We start from the raw sequence: 18,941 nt of genomic DNA on the forward strand, positions 1-18,941 counted from the left end.
AATAAAAGTCGGTGGCGACTCTTGCTTACCGCGACATTTCGATTATTAAAAAGTCAGTTCACCGTGTTACAGGAACACTATGGATAGTCCTCCATATCATGGAGATCAAGGGCATACCCTTCAATTCAAACGTAAACACATATGACCAAGTTATTTCCTGGGGCACTTCCCTCATAAGCATCTTTTTGCACAAAAATACTGGGGCAATGGATTATCAAATCCGTAAGACGTACAACAAAAGGGAAAGGCATTCTCGCACTTTACAATATCCGACAAAATCTTTCTTCTAACTACGATTTTCAAAAACAGGTATCGGGGAATCGCGCTAGCTTCACACCCCATCTTATCAAACAAACCTACAACTCCAGCGAGCTATATACGCTTTGGTTATCAACCACATGTCATTAGAGCATCATGCAAACACATATAAATCATGCATCGCATACATGGGTCAGTATATTACACCATACCTTTTCAAGCAGTCTTCTCTAAGACATTTCTTTCCCCAAGTCCTTTTCAGGTAGTCTTCTTCAAGACATTTCTTTTCCAAGTACCTTTTGAGGTAGTCTTCTCTAAGACATTTCTTTCCCCAAGTCCTTTTCAGGTAGTCTTCTTCAAGACATTTCTTTTCCAAGTACCTTTTGAGGTAGTCTTCTCTAAGACATTACTTTTCTAAGTTCCTTTTCAGGTAGTCTTCTTTAAGACATTACTTTTTCTAAAGTTCCTTTTCAGGTAGTCTTTTTCAAGACGTTCCCTTTTCCAAAAAAAAAAAGCCTTTTTAGGTAGTCTTCTTCAAGACATTTCTTTTCCAAGTACCTTTTGATGTAGTCTTCTTCAAGATATTCTCCTTCTAAGCACCTTCTCAGGTAGTCTTCTTCGAGACATTCTTGTCCTAGGTACCTTTTCAGGTAGTCCCTTCCAAAAAAACAATTTGTCATCCCTCTCAGGAACCTCTTCAGGTAGTCTTCTTTAAGGCATGTTTCAACCTCTTCAGGTAGTCTTCTTTAAGACATCTTTCAACCTTTTCAGGTAGTCATCTTTAAAGACATTCTTCATCCCTTGCTAAGAACTTTTTCAAGTGATCTTCTTTAAGACAAGTTTCTATCTACGCTAAGAGCCTTTACAGGTGGTCTCCTCTAAGACAAATTGCTACCATGTCGAAAAATCATTTCAGATAGTCTTCTTTAAGACAAACATTCACATCCATTCAAAAGACCTTTTCAGGTAATCTTACGGAAGACATTACTTCGTTCCACTCATTACGTCAACCAAACATACTTATATGCATAAGCATACATAAACATTACAAAACCAACATAAGCATAGTCAAGGGACAGGTGCAAGCATGGAGTAAACAAGTTCAATGGGTTTAAAGAGATAAAATCTTGGGATTGCATCAGCATCAGCATACATACATACGCATTAGCATATGCATATCATCTAGTGCATTCAAATCATATCACAAAAGAGCCCAATTTTTATTGGCAATTCAAACCATTACAAAGCCCAGTTTCCAACCCTCGTGTTGTGAAAGGTGTATTTTCTCCGACCCACGTGTCGTGAGTTTCCAACCCTCGTGTTGTGAAAGGTGTATTTTCTCCGACCCTCGAGTCGTGAGTCTCCAAACAGGTGAATCTTTTTCATGCAGGTAAGTTTGCTAGAACTATAGCAAATGATTACTCTTATGCAGGTACGCTTGTCAGAACCATGGCAGGTAATTCCCTTGGTGCAGGTGAAATTTGTCCGAACCAGGGCAAACGATCCAATTGGTGTAGGTGAAATTTGTCCGAACTAGGGCAAATAATCCAAATGGTGCAGGTGACTTTGCGATAACCCTCGCAAATAACCCTGTGGGTGCAGTCCTTTTCAGGAACCTTTCCAGGCAGCCTTCTTCAAGACGTATTCCATCTTTTCTAGGAGCTTTTCCAAGCACACGAGGTTTTCAAACGATTCCACGACTGGGTTATCACGTTAGTCCCTCGGCAGTGATATGCTCCAAAACTTCAACAACAAACAATCAAAGGTGTTATCTTTCTTTTCAGAATTACTAACATACTTCGATTAACATAACTAACAATCATGCATCATTCAACTAACAAACTTCATGCATACATATTGCATATACATACACCACTCTCATTTATTTTGAGAAGCTTACTGAATCATACATCGCATGCATCATAACATTGCATAAAACTCAGGTTGCCTTTTTAGGCTGTGCTACAATCAAAATCACCAAGGGGCCCAAATAACAAATTCAAGAGGTCCAAATTCAAATGGCATTTGGTTAGAAAAAAAGGAGGGTCTCAATATAGAAAGTTTCATGATTTTTTAAGAGAATGCTTTCTCACTTGATACAAGAGATCCAAGAGCCCATTTAGAAACCCTAAGAAGATCATATATATTCTAAAAAAAACATGGAGAAAGGGGGAGGACGTTTTTTGGGAGAAAGGTTTGGCAAAGCCTAGGGTTTTTCAAGAGAAAAAAGTCCTCCACACTAGGGCACGACCAAGAGCTTCTTTCCAGCAAGTTTGAATTGATTTCAAACATACCATTGCTCTCCTGAAGATCCCAGGAACACGACCATGTTGTTCTTTGAGCCCGTAGCACTCTTAAACGCCTCTCTTTGAGACCTACGGTTTGCACTAATATTTCGAATTCGTAGTTGCCATTACATGCGTTCTAAATTGTTTTTAATCACATGTTATGATTCATAATCGCGTTTGGAGTGTGTTTGAATGTTTGGTTATGAGAATTGGTACAGGGATAGTGTTTTGCCATTGTTAGGGCAAGTAAGCTATCAAGCTTCGAAATCACGTTTTCAAACGGTATCAGGCCACGTGAGCGCTGCCAATGGACTCAGCATGTCTTAAAAGGGTAATCTGGGCTGTTAGTATCGTTGCTTTATCGTTGTTTACAGGTGCAAGATCACGGCAATGGTTAACCACGGATTCGAAGTTGAATCCGCAGGTATTTCCGCAACAAAGCCCAAAGGTGAATCCGCAGGTAAGTAGGTTTGGGATGATGAACAGTAGAGGGGATTTGGTGGATTGTACGTCTGGCTTTTCCACGATCCTCTATTGGCCCGTCAGATCCGGTGCTATCTCTCTCCATGCGCGTAGGACTGCTATTGGTCAGTCAAGAAGTCAACAAACTTCTCTCCTTCTCTCATTCGCTTGTTAATACACGCGTGGGGCCCAGGTTTGACTGACTTTTGAATTTATCATTTAATTCTAATTTTCTTACTTAATTGTTTGAAGGCATGCAACTAACAGCAAACAAGCGCAGCATACATGGTAAGGAGAGGGGTTCTTAATCAAGGAATACTGGGTTCGATCCCCAGCAATAACAATTATTTTTTTCAAGAAACATTCAAACAGGGATCCAGCGCTGCTCACCAACGTGTGCCTACCGTGTACCCCTAGCGCCCAGCCTTTGGATCTCCTATCAATCCTGATCTAACGTACACAAGACTGAGGGACTACCATGGGCATGCATCAGTGCACCACACTGGAGTATAAGCCAGGTTCTTTATATAATATTTATTATTATTATTGTTTAAATATTTAGAATTAGGTGATGATTAATTGTTGTTTAATTTAATTAATTTGTTAATTAGAATTAATTAGGATATAACTAATATGAGGATTTTTTTTCCGACCATTTCCCCGATTATTCTACTATTTCGATTAAATTGTTTAATTAGCATTAAATATTATAATCACAAAAAAAACCCTATTAAAATTACAAGTATATTAGGGTTTGCCAATCCCATTTGTCCAAAGTATCGAAATATTAGGATTCAATTTATTATTCGTTCCGACTAAATCTATTGGTCGCGATGGTTAATAATCGATTAATTTAATTAATCAAATCCTATGAATCAAAACACCCATTATCTTGCTAACTGGTTTTAACCATCTTATTGGTTATGATGATTAGCATATTTCTCCCTTATCAATTCGTTATTATTTGTAATCGAATCTATCGATTATGAGGGGTAACGATAAATTAATAAATTAATAATTAAAATACATCAATTTGCTAAAAGTGATAATCGAATCAATCGATTAGAATTGCCAGCAATCCTTTACTAATCTGTTAACTATGGCGATCGAATCTATTGATCGTTGCGGTTAATAGTGACATATTAAATTAGGGTTGTACGCCCAACATCTTAAGACACTAAACCACGATACTACGGATTTTCATCCATTCAACTGCGCTTTTCAAATCAAACTCAAAACAATTTCAAACAACTTCAAATACAATAAAATTCAATTCTAAGGCGTACAATCCTGTGCCCGAACTACGTAGACTCTAATCCTCCATAAGGAGGTACGTAGGCACTTGGTAACAAGGCGAGTCCCCCTCTTCAAAATCTCAATCATGTCATTAAAATTCTATTTGCCACATTTCTTTACAAATCCTGCCATGCAACCCTAATCTTTGAACATTAGCCTTTAGGAAAGGGCTGAGGGTGCCTAACACCTTCCCTCAGCCTGATTATAATAACTTACCCTCAATCTCTTATCTGCGTAGGGTTTCCTATTCGCCCTTCAGAATAGGTGGCGACTCGAAAGCTGAAATTTTTAGGCAGGTTGCTACACCAGTGACCTTAAACCGAGACCACCATTCTTAAAAGGTTGGCAGGTCTTCTTCCATGCAACCATACATAATTTACGGTTATGAATATTACCCGACCAGATGAAATTTCTACACGCCTTATCAATCATCCATAGCAGAGACACGAGCCAAGAGTAAATACTTAAAGAGTAGGAAATCATGTTATGAATCGTGGCTTTAACTAAAGTGACACGACCATCCATGAAAAGAAGACAACCTTTCCAAGGTGCCAATTTGTTAATGATCCTGTCCGCAATTGGAGCCAAGAAACAAGATTTCACCCTGCTTTTGAAAATAGGGATACCAAGATACGTAAAAGGCAGAGAGCCTTTACGAAAACCAGTACTATTAAGAATATCTTCCAAACGGATATCGGAGATGGAGCCGGAGTAGATATAGGACTTTTGGAGGTTGAAATTCTGACCAAAGACCGTGGAGTAATCCGTGAATGTCTTTTGCAAGTAAACTATATTCGACCTCTTTCCGGTATAGAAAATAAGAAATCGTCAGCATAGAAGATATGAGACGGAACAAAGTTATTGTTGGAAGACTTTATTAAATTCAGACCTCCCGCAGCGACAAGGTGAGAGATACTCCGAATTAAAACCTCTTCGGCAAGACAAAATAGCAGCGGGGACAACGGATCCCCCTGCCTCACACCACGGTTACACTGGAAGAAGCCATGAGATTTGCCGTTGAAGTTAATGGAAAGCCAGGAAGAGGATAGCAACGAATTAATCCACCCACATAACTGATCATTAAAACCGAATTTAGCAAGAACTTTAGACAAAAAACTCCACCTGATTGTATCAAAATCTTTAGAGATGTCTACTTTAAAATCCAAATTCCCAAACTTACACTTCTTATCCAACACGTTAATGGCTTCCGACGCCAAACACATACAGTCCTTTATGTTACGGCCATGAATAAACCCACGTTGCTCGTTGGAATCTTCGAGATGATTTTGTACTTGAAGTTAGAAATCGTGATAGGCCTGAAGTTATCCAAAGACTGAGCATCCTTCGATTTCGGAATGAGAGTAACCGAGCAGGAGTTATAGTGTGGAAGAATATAGCCAAATTTGAATAATTGAATAGTAGCCTCAAGCACCTCTTACTTTATGATGTCCCAGTAAGTGTGGTAAAAGACACCACCAAATCCGCCAGGGCCCGACGAACTGGATTTCTTAAAACTATGGAAAGCTTTGTAAACCTCCTCCATAGTAGGAAGCATGGTAAGAATCCCATTCATATTGTGATCCATAAGAGTAGGATTGAATTCATCGATTATAGGAGCATCAGAATTAGGACCAACACCGCAGAAAAGGTTGGTAAAGAAATTGACAGCCATAGAAGCCATCTCAGCAGGGTTGGTAATAACATGAACACCGTCAGATAGAGCATCAATAGCACCTTGAGACCTTTCGATTTTTGCCATTCTGTGAAAGAAAGGAGTATTCCTATCGCCAGATAGCTGCACGATAAATTAGCCTCTTCTGTAACACCCTGGATTTCCGCTTACCCCGCAGGGCTTCCGGCCTACCAAGCATGTCACCAGCTTAATCAATAATCCCCCTAGGTCCGCTTATCGGCTGCCCAGGAAATATTGTTTTTGCCTTCCGCAGGAATCGAACCATGTACCTAGGGGTTAAGTACATATTCATAGCAATTCCTGCCACCACTTGAGCCATGCGTCGACGCAAATCCCCCTTCAGGTCGAGGCATTGGATTTTCTGTCTCCCTCGGGTATGCGCATGTTGACCCTATAGGTCGACGCATGCTGTCACCCAGGTCGACGCAAACTGACACTTAGGTCGACGCATCTGACGCTTAGGTCGACGCATTCATCGCAGATGCAAATTTTTTCTGCGATTTTAACAAGTTTCTTCTCCCAATTTCATCCAAATCGCACCAAAACAGTCTCATACCGAAAACATCATCAATTAACATATTATAATACAAATATAACACGTCTTAGAAGTCATTTAACACCAAACCATTCATCAAATTCATCAATTGCATCAATTCAACATTAACAACCTAAATTCCCCAAAACCCCAAAAACCAAAACATGCAATCGAACCAAACAACAATCCTAATCAGTTCACTACCCCTGATTATATAATAATCACTAACCCGAAGAGTCCCCCCTTACCTCTAGAGTCGAATCTTTGAAGGTCCTCTTCTTCTCCTTTTCACGTATCTCCTCTTTTTCTCAGACTTGCTCTTTTGCTTCTAATTTCCTCTTTTCCATTTTCCCTTATTTTATGAAAAATAGAAAAACCTCAATAAGGCTTACATATTTAACACCTCCTATTTGCTAACCACTACACTAAGCCCAATTGTGTATTTCTACAATATTCTTCACTAATTCACCAAAAATGCCAATTAATCCAATTAAGTAATTTAAAATTCAATTAAATTAAATAATGGAAAATATGGGGTGTTACAGGCTTACCCGCCTATTTTTATTTATATTATTTTTAACATATTAATAGGTTTTTTACCTTTAAATTAAACTTTTCACTTATTTTTTAAAATAATTTTTTATAAAAGCAACTTATTAACAAATTTACTTAAAAAAATATTACATATATTTATAAATAAATGTATAAAATAAACCATCAAGAATTGCAATTACTAGAATTAACTAAAAAAAGAGTGAGTTTTGGAGGAGAGGCGGGTTTTGGCGGGCGGCGGGCGACGGATTTTGGCGGGGCGGGCTTTGGCGAGCGGCGGGCCTAAACTCCCAACCCAACCCACCATTTTTTGGCGGGTGCGCGGGCCGGCCCTGCTGGGCACGACCCGTTTTGTCACCCCTAGCAGCAGGTACCCATGTACTCAAGTGTTTAAATTTTATTTATTTTTAATTGATAGTTTAGATACATGGAAATAGCAAAATAGATTTGGGGCAGAAGAAGACAGAGAACGAAGTGTAACCATAGATATAATAGAAAATAGTAAAAGAAAAAATTGCTGGTTTCAAGAAAAATATTTGTTTATTTTGTTTAATTTTTTAATAAAAAAATATTGAAGAATGCAGAGTTTGTTAGTACTATTGTTAGTACTCTGTTCTGTATTATTGTCTTATTGGCATCCATGCTTGGCTAAAACATAACAGCAGCTGAATGTAATGTATTGTACTCTTGCAAATATTGAAAAGAACAAAACAGGTACTGAAACAAGATGTTACAAGGAATGTCATGACATTAACCATGACATCGCGCCTGCAGAACTGAGGAAGGAAGATTCAGTTTTGGTTTTAAAAGATACAGAATATTATGTAATCCTATGTGGCGTAGATTTAAAGGTCAAAGAATCAAGTCAGAATATTGAAGAATCAAATCTAAGATTGAAGTTTCAGCAGTTACTAATTTAGGAGATAAATTAGGTAACTTGTGATTAAAAGGCCTTGATTGTAGCAGAAGAAATCTGCTGAGTTGTAACAGCAAGGAGTGCTGCGTTTTCAAGCCCAAGTCCAACTAGGATCAGGTTATATATATGAATCTCGGTAGGCTTGTAAACCTAACGATCATAATGTAGTCATTAGGGTTTGTTGTGTAAGTGAACCACCCAGGCTGTGGGATGGTCACTGATTTGTGCCTCGAAGCCTGTAGGTAAGAGGTTTATTTTATTCACTCAGAAGCTGTGAAGCAGTGAGTGAAGATTGTACTCTTGGAACTACTCCATTATGTATATTTAACAGTGTTGGTGATTAAGCTGTCGATGCAGTGGCTGAGTTGCTGATTGCTAGACATCATTGCTATGATTGGGAGTGGAATGGAGATATTCCATATCTAGGGAGAACCTAGGTAGAGGGGTCATTGGGTGGTGATTAAGTGAGGAGTTGTAAACTGGGAGTTTAGCTCTGAATTGATACTGCTAATAGTGGACTTCATCCCTGGCTTGGTATGCCCCCAGAGTAGGTTGATTGAACCGAACTGGGTGAACAATTCTGATGTGTTGTTTATGTTTCTGCACTGTTTATTTGTAAGTTCAGTTTGGATGTCATAACATCGTGCATGACATCAGTGTGTGATTTAATAACTGGGCTAACACAGAATCTCTGCTAAGCAGATTTGTTAATGTTAACTAAACTGATATGTGATCCCAACACTTCCAGACTTCTGGATGTTAGAAGTAATAAATAATTGAGGGATCTGTATGTACTGCCTCAGCTAAGCTGATGACAGACCAGATGTCACGACATCGTATATGACATCTGGGTTCTGTCTTACCAGAATTTCAATTGGTATCAGAGCAGGCATCCTGTCTGTTTCTGGATGAGATCCATGGGAGATACTTTCTGGTGGTTGGAGGTAGTTGATTGTTTGAACATTCATGTTCATATTGAATGGTCCCTAGAAGTGGAGGATGGACCTATGTGTGGAAGACTGGACCAAACTGACCATAACAGGTGTATTCTCTTGGCAAGGGAAGATGGTGTTACTGATATCAAGGATATCCAAATGATACATGCGGGAGTGAAGTTAATGATAAGGTATTCTTTGTGCTTATCTGTTTCTTTCTGGTCAGAATATTGGTTAGGTCTTGCTGTGTTGCTTGGAGAAGAAGCAAGCATATTGTTGGATTGTTCAGCTGCAATTCTTGGATGTCATGCTTACAACTGGTTCTGGGAGTAAGCACTGTGTGATCTCTGTTGATATATGGCTATTTTCTGCTGCATAGCATCTGATGCATAATCCTATCTTTGAAAGAAGAACTCTAGGGTTATATGGTTTTCAACAGAATTTGTACCAGATTGTTTTCAACTTTAGTACAAGTGTCAAAGATACTTGAGATCTTTTCTCAAGTACACTCATAAAGGCATGGTTATTGAGGTTGAAGAGGGTCAAATGATCAGTGTTCCTCATATTCATCTGCAAAGTTGGTTGATGACCTTCAAGATTGTCAAGTATTGTGTGTTCCAAGAAGAAGGAACTGATGGCATACTGGTATGCAGCTACCAGTTGAAGAACATATGTTCTGGTGCTAAACTTATGTAGTGTGAGTACATTTGTTTGGAACCTACTCCTGATCTGGAAGAGGAGACATCTGCTTTTTGTGTTGATTGGTCAGAATACAATCAACTGAACCTTCCATCCCAAATGTCAGTTTATTTCAGGCATAAGCTTATGGGAGTTGGAAGTACAGCTCAGTGCATGTAAAAGGATTCATTCAGGTTTTTTCAAGACCTCTATGAAAATTCAAGATGAGCTTATATCTGGTATGTTCTTTTGATCAAAGGAACCAGATGTGTGAATTGTTCTCTTAACCATAGAACAGTTAGTGGTGAAAACTGAATACTGTGTATCGTGCATAGTGAAATATGGTTTTGAATATTATATGATGATTCAAGGGATTCAGATTACTGTGTGGAGTCTGAGGTACTTTCAGGAGTTATGTCATAAGTGAATCTGTTCCAGAAACCTTGTTGAGGGAATCTTCTCATAGGGTACAGATTGTGGCATCCATTATCTCAAAGTCTGAAGAAAAGTTTATTGAGATATGGTATATATTATCCCTTAATCATGACTGTTGTGTAGCTGAGTTGATGGTGTTGGTCGTGCCTTCTTTGTCTTTCCCCAAGTGTCATACAGGAGATGTTGAATGAGAAATCCAAAGAGTCTAAATGAATGATGTCATAACAGATGTTGTAACATCATTGTCAAGAAGAATGATTTCATGTATGAAGAAGAGATCATTTAGAAGGATCTGGTGTGAGCAGCAATTTCTATCTAAGTGACTAATAGGATCTTTGACGGGAGACTTAGTACTTATTGGATGTACAGCCTGAATACTGATTCATATACTCTGTGGGGAGCTAAGTATGTGAATGAAGTGTCCATGGTCTGATTTGAACTATGCATCAATTATAGCTCTGTGTTATCTTCAATTAAGCATTAAGAAAGGAAATGGTTGGCTGGTGAGTTGATTCAAGAAGAAGAAACATATAGGAGATGGTGAGTATCTTGATGAGAGCTGGATATTTACATCAACTATGTGGAAGAAGAAGAAGATGTGTGTGATGCTTGGTTTTGTATGTTATATCACAACACTTGAAGACACCAGGAAAGACTAGGTTCAGACCTATCTGTTGAAGACACGTTCAAGGACTATTTAGAAGTTTCTTCTATTTCAAGGTACATGAAGTGGCAGTCTGGATCTTGTGTAGCAAAGCAAACTAAGGATTCCAAATTTGGAAAGTGTGGCAGTTCCAAATAAAGAATGCTTCAGGTTAAGGACAATTATTCAAAACATCCTTATGTTGTAATTCTCAGGGGGAGTATGAAGTATGACAAGACATCAATCAGTGTAGGTGGTGGAACACTCAGAGGTATTGATGAGATTTCAAGTCTGATAAACTAATGTCTTGCATGATGTCACAACATCACTATATCTTGTTGGTTTGGAAGATTATCTAGAATCTAGCATGTGAAGGATGAAGAAGCAATATTAAGTCTGAAGTGACAGTTCTAACTTAATGTGGATTAGAATGAGCAGATTCTGATCTCGGTGATGGTAACATGTTCTGGCAATTCGTGTTTACCTTCATGATGAAGACTTCAGTAGTGAGCTGACTATGAAGACAGAAGTTTGGTGAGATGATCAACATAGTTGTGGATAAAAAGGATTCTTCTAATTCTAATTGGAGAGTATGTTAATCATTATGAGAGACATCATATCAAGGAGGATCTCAAATTATCTTGGTAGACCATGATCAGAGTGCAACTTGGTAGGGTTATGATCAACAAGTGGTAGAAGTGGCAGTTCTTTATGTTGAGCCTGTGGCAACCTTTCTATGGAAGCATCAAGTGTCAAAGGGTTATTTATTGATTATTTCAGGTGGAGATAAGGTGGTAGACTTGAATCTGTTGAAGAAAGAGTAGTGGAGTTAGTTGAATGTACTGAACTGTTCAACTGTATGTTAATGTTATACAAGATGTTATAACATCTAAATTCTGATGTGAGTGTCTTTTGTAAAGGAGTTACTTTGTAATAGTAAGGTGTGTCAGCTAGTTAGTTGGGCAGAGGGTGCGCTCTTGAAGATATGAAGATGTGTCTTATATTTTCCATTCATCATTACAAGTTTTCCTGTATGAAGCACAAATTATCTCAGATAGGGGGAGTGTCTTCTTAGTTCAAGATATAAGTCTAGAAAATTATCTTGGTCTGTTTTACTCTATCATCATAATGAAGGTGGTCCAAGTTAGCAGGAGCTTTTTCAACTTAGTTAGAGGAAGTTTCTTGAGAAAAGGTTTAACAAGATGTATCATTACAGTCAGTGTTTCTGGGAATGGTTGAATCTAACCATGTGCTTCTGGTATCCACAAATCTTGAACTGGTCTAGTAGCTGCATGTCAACAAGTGTTAGAAGGCTCCTCACAGTTACCGTATACAGTCTCAAGGTGATCAGAACAATAGAGGTCTATGACTAGTAAGTCAGTAAAGGAGTAGGAGGTCTATTACGTGGTTCATAGGATGCTTTGTCAATGTCTCTTAAAGAATCTTAAGCTATGTGCTTGTGAGGTGAAAGAGGGACAATGTCTGACCGGATGTCATAACACAGTTAAAGACATTGATTCTGCAGAGTCAAACAAGGAAAAACTGCTTTGGAAAGAGTAATTGTTTTGAGAACTGTTTCCTAATTAATAGCTTGACCATTGAACAAGACCAAAGACTATCGTTACTTCCTATGATCCTCCTATGGCTATAAATTAGCATCTTCGCAGCAGGCTTCAGATATCAAATCTCTCAAAGATGTGTTTCGTGTGTGTTTGTGTTGGGTGCGTCCAGATTTGGTATTGCGATGGGTTCCTCTACCAAAATCTGTTCAGAATAACACAGGGTGGGGAAATCATGGATCTCTACCAAAGGTGTTACAGAAATAACAATGAACATGCATCCTCTTGTTCAGTCTTCGAGAAGGGAGACATTTTAGTTGTGATTTGTGATCTGAGTTATGAACACAATTGTGATTTGTGTTCTGAGTTACAAGGGCTAGTTCTTGAAGAACTACAGTGGCAAGAATTGGTTTCCGTATCTTCTTCCTCATGTGCAGGGGGAGTTACAGGTTCTTCCATTGCATATTATGACATCGTATACATCCTTGTCATATTATGGCTAAAAAGGGGGAGAAAGGCTGACGCTGATTTTGCTACTGTCAAAAGAAACAAAGGAAGATCTGAAGACAGAAGTAGAAGCAGACTGAAGATGTTATGATGTGGTTCAGCCTAGGTATCCTGAAAGTTGAAGCAGCTGCTCTTGAAGCTAATTTTTTTTTGTTTCTGTTTTTTTATGTTTAGTTTTAGCCACAATAAGACAAAGGGGGAGATTGTTAGTACTATTGTTAGTACTCTGTTCTGTATTATTGTCTTATTGGCATCCATGCTTGGCTAAAACATAACAGCAGCTGAATGTAATGTATTGTACTCTTGCAAATATTGAAAAGAACAAAACAGGTACTGAAACAAGATGTTACAAGGAATGTCATGACATTAACCATGACATCGCGCCTGCAGAACTGAGGAAGGAAGATTCAGTTTTGGTTTTAAAAGATACAGAATATTATGTAATCCTATGTGGCGTAGATTTAAAGGTCAAAGAATCAAGTCAGAATATTGAAGAATCAAATCTAAGATTGAAGTTTTAGCAGTTACTAATTTAGGAGATAAATTAGGTAACTTGTGATTAAAAGGCCTTGATTGTAGCAGAAGAAATCTGCTAAGTTGTAACAGCAAGGAGTGCTGCGTTTTCAAGCCCAAGTCCAACTAGGATCAGGTTATATATATGAATCTCGGTAGGCTTGTAAACCTAACGATCATAATGTAGTCATTAGGGTTTGTTGTGTAAGTGAACCACCCAGGCTGTGGGATGGTCACTGATTTGTGCCTCGAAGCCTGTAGGTAAGAGGTTTATTTTATTCACTCAGAAGCTGTGAAGCAATGAGTGAAGATTGTACTCTTGGAACTACTCCATTATGTATATTTAACAGTGTTGGTGATTAAGCTGTCGATGCAGTGGCTGAGTTGCTGATTGCTAGACATCATTGCTATGATTGGGAGTGGAATGGAGATATTCCATATCTAGGGAGAACCTAGGTAGAGGGGTCATTGGGTAGTGATTAAGTGAGGAGTTGTAAACTGGGAGTTTAGCTCTGAATTGATACTGCTAATAGTGGACTTCATCCCTGGCTTGGTATGCCCCCAGAGTAGGTTGATTGAACCGAACTGGGTGAACAATTCTGATGTGTTGTTTATGTTTCTGCACTGTTTATTTGTAAGTTCAGTTTGGATGTCATAACATCGTGCATGATATCAGTGTGTGATTTAATGACTGGGCTAACACAGAATCTCTGCTAAGCAGATTTGTTAATGTTAACTAAACTGATATGTGATCCCAACACTTCCAGACTTCTGGATGTTAGAAGTAATAAATAATTGAGGGATCTGTATGTACTGCCTCAGCTAAGCTGATGACAGACCAGATGTCACGACATCGTATATGACATCTGGGTTCTGTCTTACCAGAATTTCAGAGTTGAGCTGCAAAGATGAAAGAGTAGAAGATGGAGGTTTTAATCAAAAAAATATCGAAGCATGCAGAGTTGAGCTGACATATTTTAATGGTATAAGTTAATGATATAAATTCTTAGTAATTACAAGGCATTATTTTAATGATATGAATTAAAGATTTTAAAATCCAATCATAATGTTTATTGTGCTAGTAACAAACTCGTGCATTTGCACGAGTTCTGATCAAGTGGTTCCATCCTCCTCCCGATCGCAGTTGCGGGGGATCGAACTGTGGTTCTCCACACCAAGTACAGCGCCAATCACCACTGGACCAACTAACGATTGGTGATGTGTATTTGTTTTAGATGTAAATTTTTTTTGTAGAAAATGTCTGGTACTTGTGATAATGTGTATTTGTAATAATGAGTCAATATTATTTCATTTTACCAAATAATAATGATGTAAATCTAAAATTTAATATTGACTATGATTTTGTTTTTCTTTTAAAAGAAATTAATATATATATATATATATATATATATATATATATATATATATATATATATATATATATATATATATATATATATATATATATAGGGGACGACTCAAGTGAGAACACTTGGTTATTATGAGAAATGAGAACAATGAATCACGACCATTAGATTTGATTTTAATGGACTGGATTGGTTTCTCTTTCTGTGTTGATTTAAAATAAATATTAAGGATCATGGAAAGAGAAACCAATCCAGTCCATTAAAATCAAATCTAATGGTCGTGATTCATTGTTCTCATTTCTCATAATAACCAAGTGTTCTCACTTGAGTCGTCCCCTATATATATATATATATATATATATATATATATATATATATATATATATATATATATATATATATATATATAACAAATTTAGTAATTGTGTAAATATTTTATATGATGTTATTAAATTTAGCCTTTGTAACTCTATGAATTTTTGTCTTTATTTTTTTAATTATCAATAACTTTGTCGTCTTAACAATAAAAAATATCATTTTTGAATTGATCTTATAACAACGATAATATAAGAAGTGACATTTATTTCAAAAACTCCTCAAGTAAAAATAATATAATATATAATATATAGGTAACTTGAAAATAAAAATTAAACAAAAGATACAAAAAAATCTTGATTTTGAAACAAAACATATATCATTAGGAGCAGGACATGGATTTGCAACTAAGTTAGACATGGAACCTGAAAAAAATTTAAGAAAATTGTAATTAAAATTAATTGTTTATATAAATAACAATAAAACTTATTAATATAATAAATTAATAAATAACATTCATAATTATTTGTTAACTAAAGATAAATGAATGTAGTTAAATTTTAAATAGTAAATGACATTAAAAGAAATAATTCTATAAAGAACAATAAAAGTTATTAATATTATAATAATGACACATTTGAAATTTCATGAAATATTTCAATGTCACAATCCAAATTAAAAATTTCATACTAAATTTTAGAAGCATCATAAATCCAAAAGTCAAGTGCTAACAACTAGAAAATCAAAAAATCCCTATAAGCTCTCTTTTACCTTGTAAAAATTTCACACCAAAATTTAAATAATTAATTATTAAAAAAAAAATATATATATAAACTTTCCACCTTAACTTCTAAAATTAAAAAATCAAAAGGTCTAAAATAAAACAACCAATAAACATTAAAAAAGTTTGTTAGGTGGATGAACGATAAAAAATAAAATCGTTTGAAAATAATATAAAAATAAGAATAAATCAGCTGCAGGAACAACTGTAACACCCCACACATATATATCTAGAATAATATGCATAAAGTATTAAATATGGTTCATAAGACAACATTTACATAATGTTTACAGCGGAAATAGAAGTACACGAATACATAAGCCGAATGTATCATGGCCAAAATATAAGTACACCATATCAGTACATATCCAAAATACAATAGATAGTAAGCACGATAAGGAACTAAAAGGAACATCCAAGCATCGCCAAAAGATCTAATCCATCTTTCCCTTACCGCGATCTTGCCTCGAGCCACCTGAAAAGAAATAATTGGAATGGGATGAGATTACTAAATCTCAGTGAGTCCGCCTATCCTATTAGTCCGCTCGGATCTATAGGGATCCTACAAATAATGAGCGAATCCACCCTGGATTCGGGGTTATTCTCACTTCCGGTACAAATACAGAGTAAACAAAGTGGCTCGTCCACCATTGGACTTGCCTCAAACAAATACACACCGAATAGCAAACAAGTATGCAAACCCGCATCCACATACGGGGAATCCAGAAGTAGGGGTGGCAAAACGGGCAGGGGCCCGCCGGGCCGCCCGCGCACCCGCCAAAAAATGGCAGGTTGGGTTGGGATTTTAGGCTCGCCGCTCGCCAAAGCCCGCCCCGCCAAAACCCGCCGCCCGCCATACCTGCCCCGCCAAAGCCCGTCGCTCGCCAAAACCCGCTCCTCCTCCAAAACTCACTCTTTTTTAGTTAATTCTTGTAATTGCAATTCTTGATGGTTTATTTTATATATTTATTTATAAATATATGTAATATTTTTAGAGTAAATTTGTTAAAAAATTACTTTTATAAAAAATTATTTTAAAAAATAAGTGAAAAGTTTAATTAAAATGTAAAAAAAAGCATATTAATCTATTAAAAAAATATAAATAAAAATAGGCGGGTAAGCCCGCCGCCCGCCATCTTGGCGGGGCGGGCATGATTTTGATGCCCATTTTACTTGGCGGGCATGCCCGCCCCGCTTGTTTTTTGGCAGGCATAAGGCGGGGCGGGGTGGGCGGCCCGTTTTGCCACCCCTATCCAGAAGTGTAAATAAACCTCGGCTAGATTATGGAATAAATGCATCCTCGATGAGTAACCTCCTGCCTATTATCAAGGGACTTGTACAAGCACACTGCAAGATGGTTAAACGGGTTCGCACAAGCCTAAATGGCCGCGAGATGACCTTAGCCTAATTGGCGTCATTGCCCCGTTAACCTTCTTCACGCTAGTGAGTTACGCCAAGTACAAACCGCCGCCTTGACGCCTGAGCCCATCGGGCGAAAGCCTAGTATTAGTCTACATGACTTCACTAGAGGTGAGTTACCTCATTATGCATTAGCCTACCTGGCCGCATAACCCCACCATACCGAGCACGCGAGTGTGTTAACGCCAAGTGAGTAGAACCCCGTACGCAAACTCACGAGCACACTGCAACGGTAGCTCAGATGCACACCATATTGAACAATACACACGAACGGGTTATTCCATTGGACTACACGGTCCGGGAGGGCTCATAGACTACATAGTCGGAGCAACGTCCCAATCTAGCCTTCCGGCCACTTCGATTCAAGCATACAGAAATATGACGTAATGTCAAGGTCACAAACAAGGCAAACAATTCAATCGGTTAACCAAAACGACTGAGTTTTCATATTTCCAGCATAGTATGCAATGACATAGCACAACTATCAAGAATAATGTAGAAAATTCGGTCTAAATACACATACTTCACATGTTATCAGTGTCGCACTTAACTGAAGGTGCGTCAGATATATCAAAAAATATTATTTAGACACTAAGGCTAATTTTCCTAGATAGTACACTTAATTAGCTCTCTAACGATATATAGTACGCGTCAAACGGATACACGAAACGGGAGATATGAACTTCCCAAGATTGCTGATTTTTCCTATTTCGCCCAGTGTAACCGGTTACACAAGAACCCGTAACCGGTTACGGACACGCAAAATGGCCATATTTCCCAATTTTCAACAGCGTAACCGGTTACACCAAAACCCGTAACCGGTTACACTGTACCAGAACTAGGGGTGTAAGCGGATCAAAAAAATCCAATTAAACCAACAATCCAATCCAAACCGATTATTATTGGTTTGGTTCAAAAACCGAACCAAACCAATAAAAACCGATGTGGTTTGGTTCGGTTCTCAGATTTAGTTTTTAGGAACCGCCAATCCGATGAACCGAACCAATGGAAATAATGACGCTCTAAATATTTTATTCTACACATCATTAAACTCAAATTTTTTTAGATTTTTTCTTTACCCACCTCCCTATGGGGGTCACCCCCAGCAAAATTCCCAACTTACCCCTGCTTCGGAAATTCATCTCCGAAGTTTTTTTTTTATAGATTTTTTTAGATTTCGGAAATGCATTTCCAAAAACACCAAAAAATTGGTGTTTTCGGAGATGCATTTCCGAAATTCATCAAAATTCATTTATTTTTTACAATCAGGTAAGAAAACCATTACAGGATAAAAATTGTAATCAACCTGATTTGAAATTTCGAAGTGCCTTTTCTTTCTCCCCCACCACTCTCAGACGGTTACCTTCTAAGAAATGTGGTAACACTTTCCTACTTAAAAGCCTACGTAACAAAAATTGGGAAGCTCCACAGCCACGCGCTAATTCCATTTTGTTACTTACAGTATGTAGTACGTATTTTTATTAAAAGAATAAAAAACCTTTTGAAATTTCGAAGTTCCCTTTTCCTTCTCCCCACCACTCTCAGACGGTTAACTTTTAAACACTTTCCTATTTAAAAGCTTCTCACCCATTTTTCTTTCAAAATATCCCAAATTATTTTCGATCATAAGTCTTCTTCTTTACTTTAACGTTTTCTATCTCTTGTTACTGCTTTCATCACAATGTCTCGCCGCGGTGGAGGAAATCATCCCGAAAATCGCCGGAGTCAACCATCTCCTGCACATTCTCAACAATCATCCGTCAATGCTGCAGGATCAGGCCGTGGTGGT

Source organism: Vicia villosa, unplaced genomic scaffold (genome assembly GCF_029867415.1).
Source record: "Vicia villosa cultivar HV-30 ecotype Madison, WI unplaced genomic scaffold, Vvil1.0 ctg.000587F_1_1, whole genome shotgun sequence".
Classification (NCBI taxonomy): domain Eukaryota; kingdom Viridiplantae; phylum Streptophyta; class Magnoliopsida; order Fabales; family Fabaceae; genus Vicia; species Vicia villosa.